Genomic DNA, 17,978 nt, shown 5'->3' on the forward strand with positions numbered 1-17,978 from the left:
ATAGTCTTGTTTTTTTCTCCTCATTAATCATGTGTTACTTGTATGCTTTGTTAGAGGAAGTAATTTGTATATAACAGTTAAAGTTAATCATGTGTTTCTTGTATGTTTTGTTAAAGGAAGTAATTTGTATATAATAGTTTTTTTCTATGTTACATTTTATAAAGTTGTATAATATATTATTTTAAATCATAAATGATTGTGTATATAGAAAACATTGTTGTATAAGAATCAACCAATTTTAGTAACGTGGGGTATGAGTCCATCCTCTATCCATTTTATAAAATGTTTATTGAATAATATATATATATATATATATATATATATATATATATATATATATATATATATACACACACGCGCAAAAGTTCAACAAGAAACCATTTTAAACCATAAAACCATTTTTTAAGTTTAGATCTTATTATTTATCGAAAACAATTCTAAAAATATAAAAATTCATAACTTTCTATCTTCTTTCCATTGATATCAAACTTGATAATTTTTTTATTACTTTTTTTATCTGTTCAGATTCAGATTGTGAATCTACACTATAAATCATTAATTTTATATAAATTCAGTATATGAATCTGCATAAATTCACAGTGTGAATCTGCACAGATTCACAGTGTGAATCTGCACAGATTTCACAGGGTGAATCTAAACAAATTCACAGTGTAAATCTAAACAAAACAATTTTTTTATTGAATTTGATATCAATGAATGGACGATAAAAAGTTATAAATATCTATATTTTTAGTTTTTTCTTGGATGAATTTTTTTCTCTAAAAGTTGAGAAAAGATTGATTCATTGGTTCTAAGGTTTAAAATGGTTCATTGTTGAACCCGATATATATATATATATATATATATATATATATATATATATATATATATATATATATATATATTCAATGTTGTAAATGGCGGAATAGGCGTCGACTAGACGCTAGGTGGACATCAACTCTCTATTATTTTTACTAGGCGGTCAAACTAGGTAGAGTCGGTCAACGACAGTCAACTTCGGCCTAAGCGGGGCTAGGCGGCCGAAATTTCAAACTTTTTTAAGTTTACAATTAAAAATATTACATTAAAATTTTAAAATTGAAAATTTTAAAAATTTAAAATTTTAAAGTATTACAACAAAATTTTCAAATTTTTAAAATTCAAAATGCGAAATTTCAATATTTCAAATAATTATTGCATAAAAGATATTAAATATTGAATAAATTATATATGTATCATAACAAAATAAGTAAAAAACCATAAAAATTGTGATATTTAATAATTTTTTTAGGTTATAGGTAATATTTATTTTAAAAATAAATAAATTATAATACAATCAAGGGTCCCAGTCTAGGCTTCGATTAATCCTCGCCTAGACCAATTAATCGCTTGACCGCAGTCAATACTTGACGATTTTACAACCTTGAATATATATATATATATATACACACACACCAAGCGAACACCCGCGCGTTGAAAAAAAATACAAGAATATATTCGAAATTTTTACAAATAGATGTTTTTTAAATATATATTAATGATGTTGTTGTTAGCTATTATATAATAATTTTATAATAAGGTTCTATAAACATTGTTTGTTTTGAATTATATGATAATGTAGACATTTTTTAGAATTCTATAAACCCAATTGTCCTAATTTTTATTTTTTATTTTTTGAACGACAAATCTAATCTACTCTCAATTGTTTTAATAACATCGACCTGCGAGTTACCTATGAATAAAATTAAATATAATATATGGTTTAATGATATTTATAGTTGTTGTTATGATTAATTAATTTTAAAAAGTTTATTTGCTTAAGATTTTAATTTCTTTCATTGTAATTATTTAAAATATCAAATATTGTTTTTTTTTTGTTTTTAGATGTAACAATATAATTTTTGTATATAATGTTACTTTTAACTACTGTTGTTGTAAGTTATTTAAAATAACGTATTTAAGAACTCTTAACTTTTTAATTTGGTTTTAGAAATTTAACTTTTTTAAAATTTATTTGATGATTATTGTTAGTTTCTTTGATTGTAATTATTTAAAACAACAAACATTGTTTTTGTTTTTAATAATAACATTATAATTTTTTTCTATAATATTACTTTTAAGTAATCTTATTGTAAGTTATTGTTAATCTACTTATTTGAAAATTCTTAATGATTATAAAAAATAGTTTCATGGTTTTTTTTTTGTGAATTTAGGATTACAATTTAGGTTTAACACTATAATTTCTAATTTTTAACTATTTATAAAATAGTTCAAGTTTAACTGAAACTTTGATTTAAGTTAACTGTTTAACATTATATTGAAATTAATAATTTAACTGTTTTGCATAAAATCATAAATTATACAAAAGTTGTGACTTGAAAATGACAATTGCGCACATACAACAACATATATCTAAACTAATACGTTAACTATAATATGATAAAAAGTTAAAGTCGTAATTTTACAAAATAGAAGTAAAATATGATATTTTAATATTGTATTTTAGTTAATTTATGATAAGAATTTAGTTTTTGCATTATTTTAACATTATTAACTAATTTACAATAATTATTAGAAAGAAATTAAAAAGTCATGGAGGTTTCAAATGCATTTGGTGCAAGTAAAAATGCATCTTTTATACACACATTACGCGACGTGGATTAAAAATATATTGTTAAAATATTGAAAAATATATGTTTAAATGTTTATTTATTGTCATTAACTTTGATCTAATAATTTTTACACTAATTTATATATATAAAATCTCAACTATTTTTAACAATATTATTTATTGACATCAACTCACCTTACTCATTAATAGAATTAAATATCATTATCTATTTAGTATTATTTTTAACAAATGTTATGATTGATTAATTTAATTTTTACTTATGCGATTATTTTCTAATTTCAGTAATGATATTCATTTAAAGTAGAATTTATTTGTAGCTAACGTTAAGTAATTTATAACTTGATGTTATTATCACTTAAAATTATTGTTCATTAATTTAAACTACTTATTATTATTAATAATTTAAAGAAGACTTTTAAGAAAAACTTAATATTATTATTCAAATATGAAACATATACTAAATAATAAAGTGATAAGATTGGCAATTTGCATTTCAAAAGAGACTTATATGGATAATATGACATATCCATGATTTTTATCATTTGATTTTATTATTTATAATTAGAGTTCATTAATTTTTAAACCACTTATTATTTTTAATAATTCAAGAAAACTTTCAAAAAACGCTTATTATGATAATTAAAATGTTAAACATATACTAAAATATAGCGTGATACTAAAACATATGGATAATATGACATATCCATGATTTTTAATTAATTATTGCTTTGAAGCAATACAAATGTACAAACATATATATAATATTTAATTAAATATTATCTATATCACATTCCATAACATATGATCGATAACATGAATCTAATCTAATTTACATTAAAATTTCAACCACAACAAACAATGATTGTCTTAAAAGAATACTTAAACCAATATTATATATATATATATATATATATATATATATATATATATATATATATATATATATATATATATATATATATATATAAGAACTAGTATATAACAAACTTACAAATTAAAAACTTTAACATAATAACATGGCTCGAAAAACTGTCCAAAGCCCTCAAACCAACACCAAAACCTTTAAACTTGTTTTCTTTGTGAATTTTGTATGTGATTTGTATTTGTATGTCTACTAAAAGAGATTGGCCTTTTTATAGTTGACTATTCATTGTTGGTGATTTGTTTCACTAATTGTATTTAAGTGTAATTGGTTGACTTGTTGACCAAAAATCAATTTTGATGAATATTAAACAAGTTAGGAAGGTGTGGAGTGCACACTTGTTTAAGTTTATTCAAGATTAAAAGTAGACTGTCATTTAGGGTGGGTTCGGGGTCCAAGGGGCGGAGCCCCTGGCTGGGGTCGAAAACCCGGATTTATTTGGGTTATATTGTTGTATTAAAAATGCATAGGAAATCCAAATTTTTAATATTTGACCCGTTTTTGGCTTTGCATTAATCCTTATAGAAAATCGAATTTATGACAGTTTTTTGCCATTGGAAAACTGTTTTATGACAGTTTTGACAGTTTTCAGACAATGGAGGTATTTAACCAAATTTTGGTCAGTTTTTTGGTACTCACGAAATTGATACATTTCATTCTCTGTTCTGAATATTTTCTGAGTCTTATCCAATCAAAGATTCGAGAGTACCACCCAAATACTTTGATTTGAAAGTGGAATCACAATTTTCAGAATATCCAAGTGCCTTTATTACCCCAAAATTCTAACATTCATTAATTGCTTATTAAACATATTATATAAGTTATAAAACATTTGAATGGTTAATCATTATTAAGATACTTTTGAGTGGTATTCATTCAACTAGGAGGTTTCAAATGAATGTGGTTTGAGTAAAATGTCTCTATTATAAGATATATATATATATATATATATATATATATATATATATATATATATATATATATATAGCAGAACATTACAAGAAGCTAGAAATTCAACTAGTAATATACAAGATATAATTACATCGGACACATTTATAAACAGAATAATTAGAAGAGGATCAGGAACTAATAGTAACCAACAAATTGTACAATTAGAAGAAGAAATTGATTTAGATAGAAATATAAATTTATATAACCAACATCAGCTGGATATATTAAACCCCAGAATATTATATCAAACTGGAATGTTAAACGTTAATACAGTATTAATACGAAGTAGTAGAGAAGAAAGTTTAAGGGTAGTAGATAATACAGTAACAATAGATTTATTTTCTCCAGAAACAATACAAAATATAAAACAGTCAAAGAAACATTTCGTACATCTAGGATTAGTTATTATAGGAATAAAAGCTTTAGGAAGAAAAAATTTAGGAACAAAAATATTAGCATTATTATTAGATAAAGCATGGAAAACAGATTTAAAAAAGGCAATAATCTCAGGAATGGAGGTAGACTTGAGTCAAAATACTGCACTATTTTATTGTACACCTGGAATATTAAAAGATATAAAAGATTTACATAATATTAAAATAGCGTTACAAACTAAAGGATATGAAAATTATGAAGGTAACAATATAGTAATAAGTATAGGAGTTTTAGGAAAAGCAAGTAATAGATCAGGAATGAAATATAAAGTTAATATAGAAGGTATAGTAAATACAATAGCATCAAAATCCATAAAAATGATAGATCCTATAAAAATAGATCCAGAAGATTTAGCAGGATTAGAATGGTCGTTAAACGATTTGAAAGAACAAGAAGATGAAGTTTTAATTCCAAAGAAAAGCTATATATATGAAGGAAGTGATGGTATATAAAGTCTTAGATTTATAAATTTTAAAAAAGAAACAGTAAAACAAAGTGACGAGGAGGAAAATACAGAGTATAGCTTTATGAATATAGAATACGATACTGAACCAATATATGATACAGATAATGAAAAAGAAAGTGAACCAATGGAATTAGGATTTAGCAAATTTGAAAAAGAAGAACATATAGATTATGATTTAAGTATTATAGATTATATAGAAGAAGAAACATATACAAGTTTTAAAACAGAAGAAATTAATAAAACAATTGAACATATTATCAATAGAAAATTTACATAATTAAATATACAAGACGAGGTAGATGATATGATTATAGAATGCATAACAGATTTAGGATTAACATACGAAGAAAGTTATAATAAATTACAGGAATACTATAATTTACCATTAGTAGAAAATATATCGCAAGGAAAAACTATGTTATCAGATTTTTATAAAAAAGAACAAGTCTTTATGAATAATGATACATATATGACAAATATCAGAAAAAGACCTAAAATGGAATGGAGTGAACCAGGCACTAGTACAGAAGACAGTATAGGACGAGAAATATGGTCACAACCAACGGTTACATATAACGGAGAATCTAATTATAAAGGAAAAGGTAGCCGATTACCAATTGGAAATATATATAGTGGAAGCATGTTATTATTAGAAAAACAAAAACCACAACTTTGGATGGATGAAATTTTGTCATGGGAACAAGTAGTCGTTAGAATGTGGGAAACTAATAAAAAAGATAGTATGGACATGTTTGCTTATTTAGAAACAACCTTAGGCCCAATAGCTTTGGGTATTTGGCAAAGTAAAAAAGCACAAGATCCAGATGAAATTAATAAATTAAAAGCCTTAGGTGATAACCCATATAATTTTACTAGTCAAATAAGAACATTAATTTTAGGGGTAGATCCTGCAAAAAATAATACATTAATACAAGATACAGCTATTAGGAATCTTGAACAATTAAGTATAGCAGATATGAAATATATTAATGAATTCACATTAGATTTTACTAGATTATTATCACAAACTGGGCAAGCAATGGATGATAATTTATGTGATAAATATTTTATAAAACTTCCAGGAGATTTAGGAAGATATATACATGAAACATGGAAACAACAATATGGAGAACAGAAAAACCTAGGAATAGGACCTAGGATCACATATACATTCGCTATATTAGAAGATAAGTGTAAAGAAGTAGCTTTACAAGAACAATTAAAGAAAAATGCTTATGCCTTTTGTAAATCAGCAATTTATACACCTCAAGCATATGGACATTATGAAAGAAAAAAGAAATTACGAAAAAGCACATCATATAAAAAAGGGAATAAACCATACTATAAAAATAAATATGTAAAAAGGCCACAAACAAGAAATTGTAAATTGTTTATCTGTGGTGATGTTAAACATTTAGCTAACAAATGCCCAAATAAAAATAAGAATATAGAAAAAAGCAATTTAATAGAGCAAATATAGAATATAATCCTTTAGATAAAGAAGAATTTAAAATACAAATACCAGAAATGATAGAACAAGGATTAATTAGAAAATCAGAAAGTCCACATAGATCAGCAGCTTTTATAGTAAGAAATCATTCTGAAATAAAAAGAGGAAAAGCTAGAATAGTTTATAATTATAAAAGACTAAATGATAATACAGAAGATGATGGTTACAATATCCCTAATAAAGACTCTTTAATAAACTTGATACAAAAGAAAAAAGTTTTTAGCAAATTTGATCTAAAATCTGGATACAATCAGTTACAGCTTGAAGAAAACTTTAAATCATGGACAGCATTTACATGTTCTGAAGGACAATATGAATGGAATGTTTTAAGTTTTGGGCTTAAAAATGCTCCATCTATATTTCAAAGGTTTATGGACAGTATTTTTCTGAAATATGATTTTTGTTTAGTATATATTGATGATATTTTGGTTGCCAGTGAAACAGTACAGGAACATGAGAAGCATTTACAGAAAATATTTGAAGAAATAAAAAAGAATGGTATTGTTATTTCTAAAAGAAAAATGGAATTGTTTAAAAGAAAAATATCATTTCTTGGTTTAGAAATAGGAAATGGAAAAATTGAATTACAAAGTCATATATCGACAAAAATTTTAGAATTCCCAGAAAAGTTTGAAAATCTAAAACAGATACAAGCTTTTTTAGGACTGGTTAATTATGCACGAAAGTTTATTCCTAATCTTTCAAAGTTAGTAGGACCATTATATAGTAAAACAACAAAAAATGGACAAAGACATTTCAACCAAGAAGACATTAAATTAGTTAAAGTAATTAAAGAAGCAGTTAAAAATATCAAATCATTAGAATTACCATTAGTTACTGATTATATAATAATAGAAGTTGATGGATGCAAAGAAGGATGGGGAGCCGTTCTCCTTTGTAAACCCGATAAATATAGCCCAAAAGATACAGAAAAAATATGCTCATATGCTAGTGGAAGCTTTAATAAGACAGGAATGAATTGGACTTCTATAGACTACGAAATACAAGCTTTAATAAATGCTTTAGAAAAATTTAAGATATTTTTACATAAAGAATTTACAGTTAGAACAGATTGTGAGGCTATAGTTCGTTTTATTAAAAATGATCAAAGTAAGAAAATAAATAGGACACGGATGATTAATTTACAAAATACAATACAAGGAAGTGGATATAAAATAAATTTTGAACATATAAAGGGAGAAAATAATGGAATAGCTGATATGCTATCCAGAAATATTAACAGATTGTTTTCTGCAGATGGATAGTCAAAACAAAGGAAAGAACAAATTAATACAGCCTACACAGCAAAAAAGGAGTTCCTCTTCCATGAGCATTTCTTCAGAGGAAGATAGAAACACAACATCAACAGAGAAATTATTGGATTCAGCAATAAAGACAGAATATCTACATAAACCCACACAACAAAACTCGATTCCGTATATGGAAATAGCGAGTATTACACATAATAATAACCTCTTGCAGGGAAGACCACAATCTCAAAATATTCAACATGCATATTATAGGACAGGACCTTCAAAAAATACACAATATACACAGAACAGAGAAGCCGTTATGACATTTGGTAACTGCACTTTACCAATTTGCTTCGATGAACGTAAAAAGTTTAGGCCCATGATTGGAGTAAACTTGACAGAAGACCAACAATGTTTGCTAGACAACTTATGGCATATTCAGACAGTTCCACATGCTTCATCATTCAAAGTTCATATCCTCAATGCTCTAAGTTTTTACTTTCATAAACAGTCACCATTGACCCCTGAAAAACAAATAAAGAAGTTTACACATTATGTTATCATCAGGGGCACTAAAGTTGGGATTTTTAATAATTGGGCAACAGTCATAAAATATATACAGTGTCAAAATCCCCTTTACAAGGGATGTTGTAGTTTCCAGGAAGCCATGAATATTGCTCGAGAACATTTTGGGTTAAACAGTTTTTTCATAGAACCCGAACAGGTGAAAACATTTTCAGAAATAGCAAAAACTAGTCCAGAGCAAATGATTAAAGCTCAGGAAGAAATTATTGCTAAGTTACAACAACAACTTATGCAATCTGGAAAAGATACACAACATATACAAAGCCAGATTGAAAATAATATTTTGAAACAAAAAATAAAAATTCTTGAAGCAAAAAATGTACAGCTTATACAAAGGAATGAGAAGAAAGATGAAAAATTAAAAACAGCAATATACAGAAACTATGAATGTTTTAAAGCTCGCATTTTAGATCTCCCTTGGAGACAAACGTTGAGACCAGTACTTGATCAATTTAAAGAATTTGAGCAAATGGTGTCCCAAAAAATTTGTATAGAATTTCCATCAATTCTATATAAATTACAGCAGAAGATTGTACAGATTGCTTTTCAAGAAATCAATTATAAAGGAGTTACAGTAATCCAGAGATTGAATGATGAAGGTGAAGATACTCCCATACTCCTGTTACAGATAAACCTAAAGACTACAGACATGCCAGAGGAACAGATAATTAATTTTTATCATAATGGAATGATAGATTACTTAGAATTCTGCCTCAATAGTAGCACAGAAAGTCTTCTTAATAAGTTAGGAGAAAAATTTATTTTAACAGCCGGAAACATCGCCTCTCACAGCATCAGTCCAATTATTGGGTGCAAAATTTTTTCTTCTTTTCCAGCAGCGGATGAACATACATACAGACCTGCTAGAAAAATGATCTTCATCACTCAAAGAACGGTACAACATGGCTATCTTAAAAAGTTATCATGCAAACAAGAAATAGATTTTGGAACTCTACAGAATCTTTCAAATGAAGATATATGCACATCTCAAAAAACACCTTTACTACCTGAAAGTTTTCGTTGGGAAAATTATAAACTCCTAGCAGAAGGACATTACTTACAAATTTGGTCTCATCAAAACTGGCCTATGCTCCTGCCATTCAGCGGTGAAGGAGATACACTTTTGAGACTAGAGGATATCATGAACAGTGAAGAACAGATTGACACAGACCCAGGATCACCGGTTTCTATCGACAGTACTCATCGGGACTTTTAGCAAGTAATGATTAGGATGCAAAGAGACAGAATAAAATAAATTCAAGGGCCATTTATGTAAAATTCTTTTGAATTATTGATTCATATGGTGGTGCTGTCATTTCATACTTTATGTAAAGATCAATTTATCTTGATCGAATATTATGTCTTGTAAATAGGTAACGTGTCAATATAGAAGTGTGCTAGTAGGTATCATGTCTTTATTGAAAGGTTATTCCTATGTTATCCCTTGTATATATAAATAGATGCAACTCGTTGTAAATCAAGCAAGAGAGTGTTCATAATAAAAAAAAATCTTGTTTATCAAATTTCCTCATGTCTTTCTAAACGATCTATTTCCTATTCTCTTAGCCTATCTCTTACATTCCTAGTTCTTTCAAGCACTTCATATTATATCCCTTATACATAAAAAAAAAAAGAGCTGCTGTTGCACATACAACTCTGGTTGCTCCTCCCCTCATAGCCTTCTTTGTAAGTTTACTCTTCTTGATTTTATTTCTTGTTCATATTATGTTTCTGGTTCCGGGTTTACCGTTAAACCATAAACATAATATGAACAAGAAATAAAATCAAGAAGAGTAAACTTACAAAGAAGGCTATGAGGGGAGGAGCAACCAGAGTTGTATGTGCAACAGCAGCTCTTTTTTTTTTTTATGTATAAGGGATATAATATGAAGTGCTTGAAAGAACTAGGAATGTAAGAGATAGGCTAAGAGAATAGGAAATAGATCGTTTAGAAAGACATGAGGAAATTTGATAAACAAGATTTTTTTTTTATTATGAACACTCTCTTGCTTGATTTACAACGAGTTGCATCTATTTATATATACAAGGGATAACATAGGAATAACCTTTCAATAAAGACATGATACCTACTAGCACACTTCTATATTGACACGTTACCTATTTACAAGACATAATATTCGATCAAGATAAATTGATCTTTACATAAAGTATGAAATGACAGCACCACCATATGAATCAATAATTCAAAAGAATTTTACATAAATGGCCCTTGAATTTATTTTATTCTGTCTCTTTGCATCCTAATCATTACTTGCTAAAAGTCCCGATGAGTATTGTTGATAGAAACCGGTGATCCTGGGTCTGTGTCAATCTGTTCTTCACTGTTCATGATATCCTCTAGTCTCAAAAGTGTATCTCCTTCACCGCTGAATGGCAGGAGCATATGCCAGTTTTGATGAGACCAAATTTGTAAGTAATGTCCTTCTGCTAGGAGTTTATAATTTTCCTAACGAAAACTTTCAGGTAGTAAAGGTGTTTTTTGAGCTGTGCATATATCTTCATTTGAAAGATTCTGTAGAGTTCCAAAATCTATTTCTTGTTTGCATGATAACTTTTTAAGATAGCCATGTTGTACCGTTCTTTGAGTGATGAAGATCCTTTTTCTAGCAGGTCTGTATGTATGTTCATCCGCTGCTGGAAAAGAAGAAAAAATTTTGCACCCAATAATTGGACTGATGCTGTGAGAGGCGATGTTTCCGGCTGTTAAAATAAATTTTTCTCCTAACTTATTAAGAAGACTTTCTGTGCTACTATTGAGGCAGAATTCTAAGTAATCTATCATTCCATTATGATAAAAATTAATTATCTGTTCCTCTGGCATGTCTGTAGTCTTTAGGTTTATCTGTAACAGGAGTATGGGAGTATCTTCACCTTCATCATTCAATCTCTGGATTACTGTAACTCCTTTATAATTGATTTCTTGAAAAGCAATCTGGACAATCTTCTGCTGTAATTTATATAGAATTGATGGAAATTCTATACAAATTTTTTGGGACACCATTTGCTCAAATTCTTTAAATTGATCAAGTACTGGTCTCAACGTTTGTCTCCAAGGGAGATCTAAAATGCGAGCTTTAAAACATTCATAGTTTCTGTATATTGCTGTTTTTAATTTTTCATCTTTCTTCTCATTCCTTTGTATAAGCTGTACATTTTTTGCTTCAAGAATTTTTATTTTTTGTTTCAAAATATTATTTTCAATCTGGCTTTGTATATGTTGTGTATCTTTTCCAGATTGCATAAGTTGTTGTTGTAACTTAGCAATAATTTCTTCCTGAGCTTTAATCATTTGCTCTGGACTAGTTTTTGCTATTTCTGAAAATGTTTTCACCTGTTCGGGTTCTATGAAAAAACTGTTTAACCCAAAATGTTCTCGAGCAATATTCATGGCTTCCTGGAAACTACAACATCCCTTGTAAAGGGGATTTTGACACTGTATATATTTTATGACCGTTGCCCAATTATTAAAAATCCCAACTTTAGTGCCCCTGATGATAACATAATGTGTAAACTTCTTTATTTGTTTTTCAGGGGTCAATGGTGACTGTTTATGAAAGTAAAAACTTAGAGCATTGAGGATATGAACTTTGAATGATGAAGCATGTGGAACTGTCTGAATATGCCATAAGTTGTCTAGCAAACATTGTTGGTCTTCTGTCAAGTTTACTCCAATCATGGGCCTAAACTTTTTACGTTCATCGAAGCAAATTGGTAAAGTGCAGTTACCAAATGTCATAACGGCTTCTCTGTTCTGTATATATTGTGTATTTTTTGAAGGTCCTGTCCTATAATATGCATGTTGAATATTTTGAGATTGTGGTCTTCCCTGCAAGAGGTTATTATTATGTGTAATACTCGCTATTTCCATATACGGAATCGAGTTTTGTTGTGTGGGTTTATGTAGATATTCTGTCTTTATTGCTGAATCCAATAATTTCTCTGTTGATGTTGTGTTTCTATCTTCCTCTAAAGAAATGCTCATGGAAGAGGAACTCCTTTTTTGCTGTGTAGGCTGTATTAATTTGTTCTTTCATTTGTTTTGACTATCCATCTGCAGAAAACAATCTGTTAATATTTCTGGATAGCATATCAGCTATTCCATTATTTTCTCCCTTTATATGTTCAAAATTTATTTTATATCCACTTCCTTGTATTGTATTTTGTAAATTAATCCATCGTGTCCTATTTATTTTCTTACTTTGATAATTTTTAATAAAACGAACTATAGCCTCACAATCTGTTCTAACTGTAAATTCTTTATGTAAAAATATCTTAAATTTTTCTAAAGCATTTATTAAAGCTTGTATAACTAATGAGGGCCGTGATAATCACGACCCTAGAGAATCGATTATGGAGTGGAATTTGTTCAGGGTTAAGAAAAATGGTAATTAAATAGTACAATGTAAAAGGATAATATCTATATACGTGTGTAGTCTTTGTAAGAAGCATAAGTTAAATGTTAATTGGTACTAAATGGAGCAAATGTATAATAGCATATCGTTCTTTCTTTATAATCTTGCCACCAAAAATTTGGTTGCTTTGGTTATATATATATATATATATATATATATATATATATATATATATATATATATATATATATATATATATATATATATATATATATATATATATTTGTTAGATATAATAAGCTAACCAATAAACAGTTATAATAACAATTACTAACCAAATGCCCCATAGTCTCTTTTAGACGATATATAACAAATGAATTATAAGACATGCATTTAGAAAGCCTCGGGTTCCAATAAGGTCTTACCTTTGTATAACAACTATATCTTTGAAGAAAATCATCATTTCATTATGTGGCAACATTATATGGCCTTATCTTTGATATTTCGTTTATTGATATACTCGTTGTGAGGTGGACTGATAAGGATCACTTGAAGCTTCTTTTCCTCACCAGGGTTACCATCCTCTTTAGAAAACTGACAAAAGTAATTACAATAAAATAAATGAATCGACCTTTAACCAACATCTTCATGATACCAACATTCTAGATGTGATATTTTTCTCTTTTGTCCCCCTGTGAACAATTGTAGTTTCAATCATCACGAACTTATCCATGCATATGAAATCAGAAGGCACTTTATTTTGTGTTAAACTTTCGACAAACCACTTTCATAGAGTGTAGTTGGCTTAGACCGTATAGGACCGAATCTCTATGATTTTGGAAAATGCATGTAATATATATATTTTAATATTATATACCCAACATTTTAACTGGTAAGAGCCCCAAGGAGAGCAGGAAAGCAAACAAAGCTACAAATAGTCAAGGAATTGAGATGAAGGGAACTAACAAAGAAGATATGTGTGGTAGAATGGGAGCAACCCCCCCTGAGAATCTTAACGAACATATCTACATAGATAGGATTCTCAAAAGTGACAAGGCTAAAGAGATGGCAATGGTTTAACCACCCATCAGTCCATCGCAATTGATGTACCATAGATGTATGATCACATCAAATTAAGATATCAAAAAAATCTATAACTCACTTGTGAGTTTAAAATGTAAAAATACCAAAATGTAAAAATACATGGCAGTATCAACTTCATTTTTCTCATTGGTTGCCTGTACAAAATTGAGAATATGAAACATAACAGTAAGGACATACTATTTTTTTTTCCAATTTAGGCAACTGATTTTATTTTATAACTAATGATAGTTTCCGCTGAAACATGTAGGAGGTGCAAAACTCCTGGTAAGTGAGATCTTGTGAAACATCCCAAAAATACAGTCCAAAAATTTCGTTTTAAAACTTATAGTAAAACCTTAAATCATCCATCATCATAAAGAAAATCAAGAATCATGTATCCCAAAACATCATGTCAAATACTGTATCAAAATCATATGAGAAACATATCAGAGTCTAAACATCCCAGGTTAAAACTGTGGTGTGTGCCATGCGATCATCCCGAGCCCTTCCCCTTGCTAGTGGAAGTACTTGAAACCAAAATTGAAAACTGTAAGCACGAAGCTTAGAGAGTCTCCCCAACTACCACATACCATACACATAACATATAAGCATATCTTGGGCCCCGCCCCTGCTACATCGAGTCAAGCTCGGCATCGGCTTTCCTAACATAAGGCCCCGCCCGACATCGAACCCTATTCGGATCGGGCCCCGCCCGACATCGAGCCTCGCCCGGCATTGAGCAAATCTCGGAATACATAAGAGCATAAAAACAATACACATAAATCTAAGCACATAACATTAACACTCAAACATTCCTCGGGCCCCGCCCGACATCGGACCGTAATCCGGCAACATACTAACATTCCTCAGGACCGCCCCGGCATCGGACCGAAGTCCGGAAACATACAATACAAATACATGCAAGAATCACAAAGACATCAAGCACACAAAGCATTCCTTGGGACCGCCCCGACATCGGATCGAAATCCGGAAAGGCATATAAGCCTACATCAGGCCCCGCCCGGCATCAAACCATAGTCCGGAATTACTACTAACTAAACGGGTCGGCCTTGGTGCCTTAGACTCGTTCCTACTGGAGGAAACTCACCTCGAATGCTAGCTGTAAAATCTCTTGTAAGGAATCCTTGACAGTTGCTCCAACGACTTCCCGACTATCAATTTCACAATAACACTTAATAAGAATCTGCTAATCCTTCCTAGGGTAAAATGATCGTTTTACCCTGGTCAAAGTCAACGTCCTGGTCAAAGTCAAAGTCAAGGTCAACTCCCACTCAACCCAACTCGTCGAGTTATGTCCCAACTCGGCGAGTTTCTGAACAACTCAGACTCGTGGTCAACCGAGTCAACTCGTCGAGTCCTTTCCCAGACTCGTCGAGTTCTACCTGTCATAAAATCGGGACACCCGTCTTCAACTTGTCGAGTCCCTTACTGGACTCGCCGAGTTCCCCTGTCTGTTTGGGCTATCTTAAAGGATTAAGCCCCTACACTTCAGATCCAAGCTTCATACTTTACAATAACCCTGAAAATGTCCTTTTAAGGGTAAAGTTTCGGACTTTACCCCTTAATACCCCTACTTAAAGGGTTTAGCTCAAACCTTAATTCCTTGGGACATAGAACTTGGTCCATAAGCCATCCATTCACCAAACTAAGGCTTACAACTTCAGATCTACTCTCCTAACACTACTTGAACATGTAAAGTTCCAATATTTCTCCACATGCATGGCCTTTTGGGGCTAAAAAGGCCAATATAACACTCTATGTCTTGCATGCGGCTCCAATGGCATAAAGTTTGCACCTTTATGTCATAACAGACCCTCTAAGTCCTAGATCTGGAAGATTATCCACTTTGGTCATCCATTCTCCAAAAGTTATCATTCTTGGGCCAAAATCTTCATAAAAAGGAAAGGAAGAGATCTAATGAACTAGAGGTCAAGATAGAAACTTGATTACCAGAAAATGTCACCAAAGAAGTGTAGTTTCTGGATCTACTCCCTTCCTCTTAAGCCTTCTAACTCCTTCTTCTTCTCCAAGCTTCAAGAACACAAAAGATTGCTTACAAATGGCTCACACACTCACAAGATGCTCTAGGGTTTCGTGAATTAGGGTTTGGGACAAGGAGGCTGTAAATGAGGCCAAGGGGTGGGGATTAAGATGCTTAAATAGGGTGCAAAACCCCGAAATTAGGGTTTCATTCTGGCCGATCTACTCGCAGAGTCGACGGCTCTCGACTCGTCGAATAGACAGCTTAAACCCCGTGCATAATCTGACTTCTACTCGACGAGTTAGGGCCACCAACTCGTCGAGTCCTTCTCTTAAAATGAATAAATAAATATTCAACCCGTTTCTCCGGAGGTATCCCTAGCAAATCCTCCGGGAATACATCCAAGTACTCTCGCATGACCGGTACATCATTCACTGTCGCCATAACCTTATCCCGGGTATCCATCATATAAGCGACATAACCTGCGTAACCCTGCTAATTGTAACGCTTCGCCCTCGCTGCTGAACATAAAACTGGTCCGCGCTGTGGCCTCTCGCCCTGAATCACTAACCCTCCCCCACTGGGATTCCGAACCCTCACTAGCTGCTGCTCGCAGTCGATCACTGCCCCATTGGGGCTCAGCCAATCCATACCCACTATAACCTTATTCCCTCGCAAGGGAATAGGAACCAGGTCCAATGAAAACTGCTCATCAAATAACTGTAGTGTACAATTTCTATGAACCCTCGTAACCCTAACGGTCCTATCATCTGCTATCTCCACATCAAGTGGGCAATCCAGCTCCCCCGGAGCTCCTACGAATCGCTTACTGAGCGCGAGCGACACAAAAGATCGGGTTGCACCTGAATCAAACAGTACCCAGGCTGATATACCGTTCACTAAGAACGATCCTATAACAAACACATAAACATATGCAATAATCATAACAAATAAAAAGATAAGGAGAGAATACATACCCGTCACAACATTGGGAGCCACACGTGCCTCCTTAGCAGTAAGATGAACAACCCAACTCCTCGCCGTCGACGCCTCTGCCCGGCCCTGACAACCATCTGTAATCCTCAAGGTGGCAGGAGCGGGTGCCGCCACCTGTCCTGCTGCTGCCAGACTTTGACACTGGGCCTTTTGTGGCCCCTCTGATTGCACTGGAAGCAAATCAGATATGAAACTGTTGTGGTGGTGGTGGTAGCTGTACAATCCCTACTCATATGACCAGTTCAGCCGCACTTGAAGCAGCCCGAATTCCCCGCCCTGCACGCCCCCTCCTGCATCTTGCCGCACTTGCCACACTGGCTGCGGCCCTGCTGGCTCCTCAATCTGTGACCTGATACCTTGGGCTTCTTGCCCAAACTGCCTGTCTGAACTCCATCTGGTTTCCTCTTCCTCTCCATCTCCAAATACAACTCCCTCTCTCGAGCCCTAGCAATCATGTCCTCCAGCGTCTTGCAGCTGGAGCGGCTCACAAACTGGCAGATATCACTCCACAACATCTCATGATATCGGGCCTTCTTCATCTCCTCGTCTGCCACGTACTGCGAAACAAGAAGGGCCCTCTCCCTAAACTTGGCGGTGATCTCCGCCACAGTCTCTGTCGTCTGCTCAAGATCCTGGAACTCCCTCGCTAGCTGTTGCACCTCAATCACAGGTGCAAACTCGGCCCTGAACCTGGACGAGAAATCACTCCAGGACATAGCATCTAGAACTGTATCATCCCCAATGGCTCGTCCGACCTCCTCTCACCAATC

Source organism: Lactuca virosa, chromosome 4, assembly GCF_052849685.1.
Source record: "Lactuca virosa cultivar CGN04683 chromosome 4, Lactuca_virosa_CGN04683_v6, whole genome shotgun sequence".
Taxonomy (NCBI): Eukaryota; Viridiplantae; Streptophyta; class Magnoliopsida; order Asterales; family Asteraceae; genus Lactuca; species Lactuca virosa.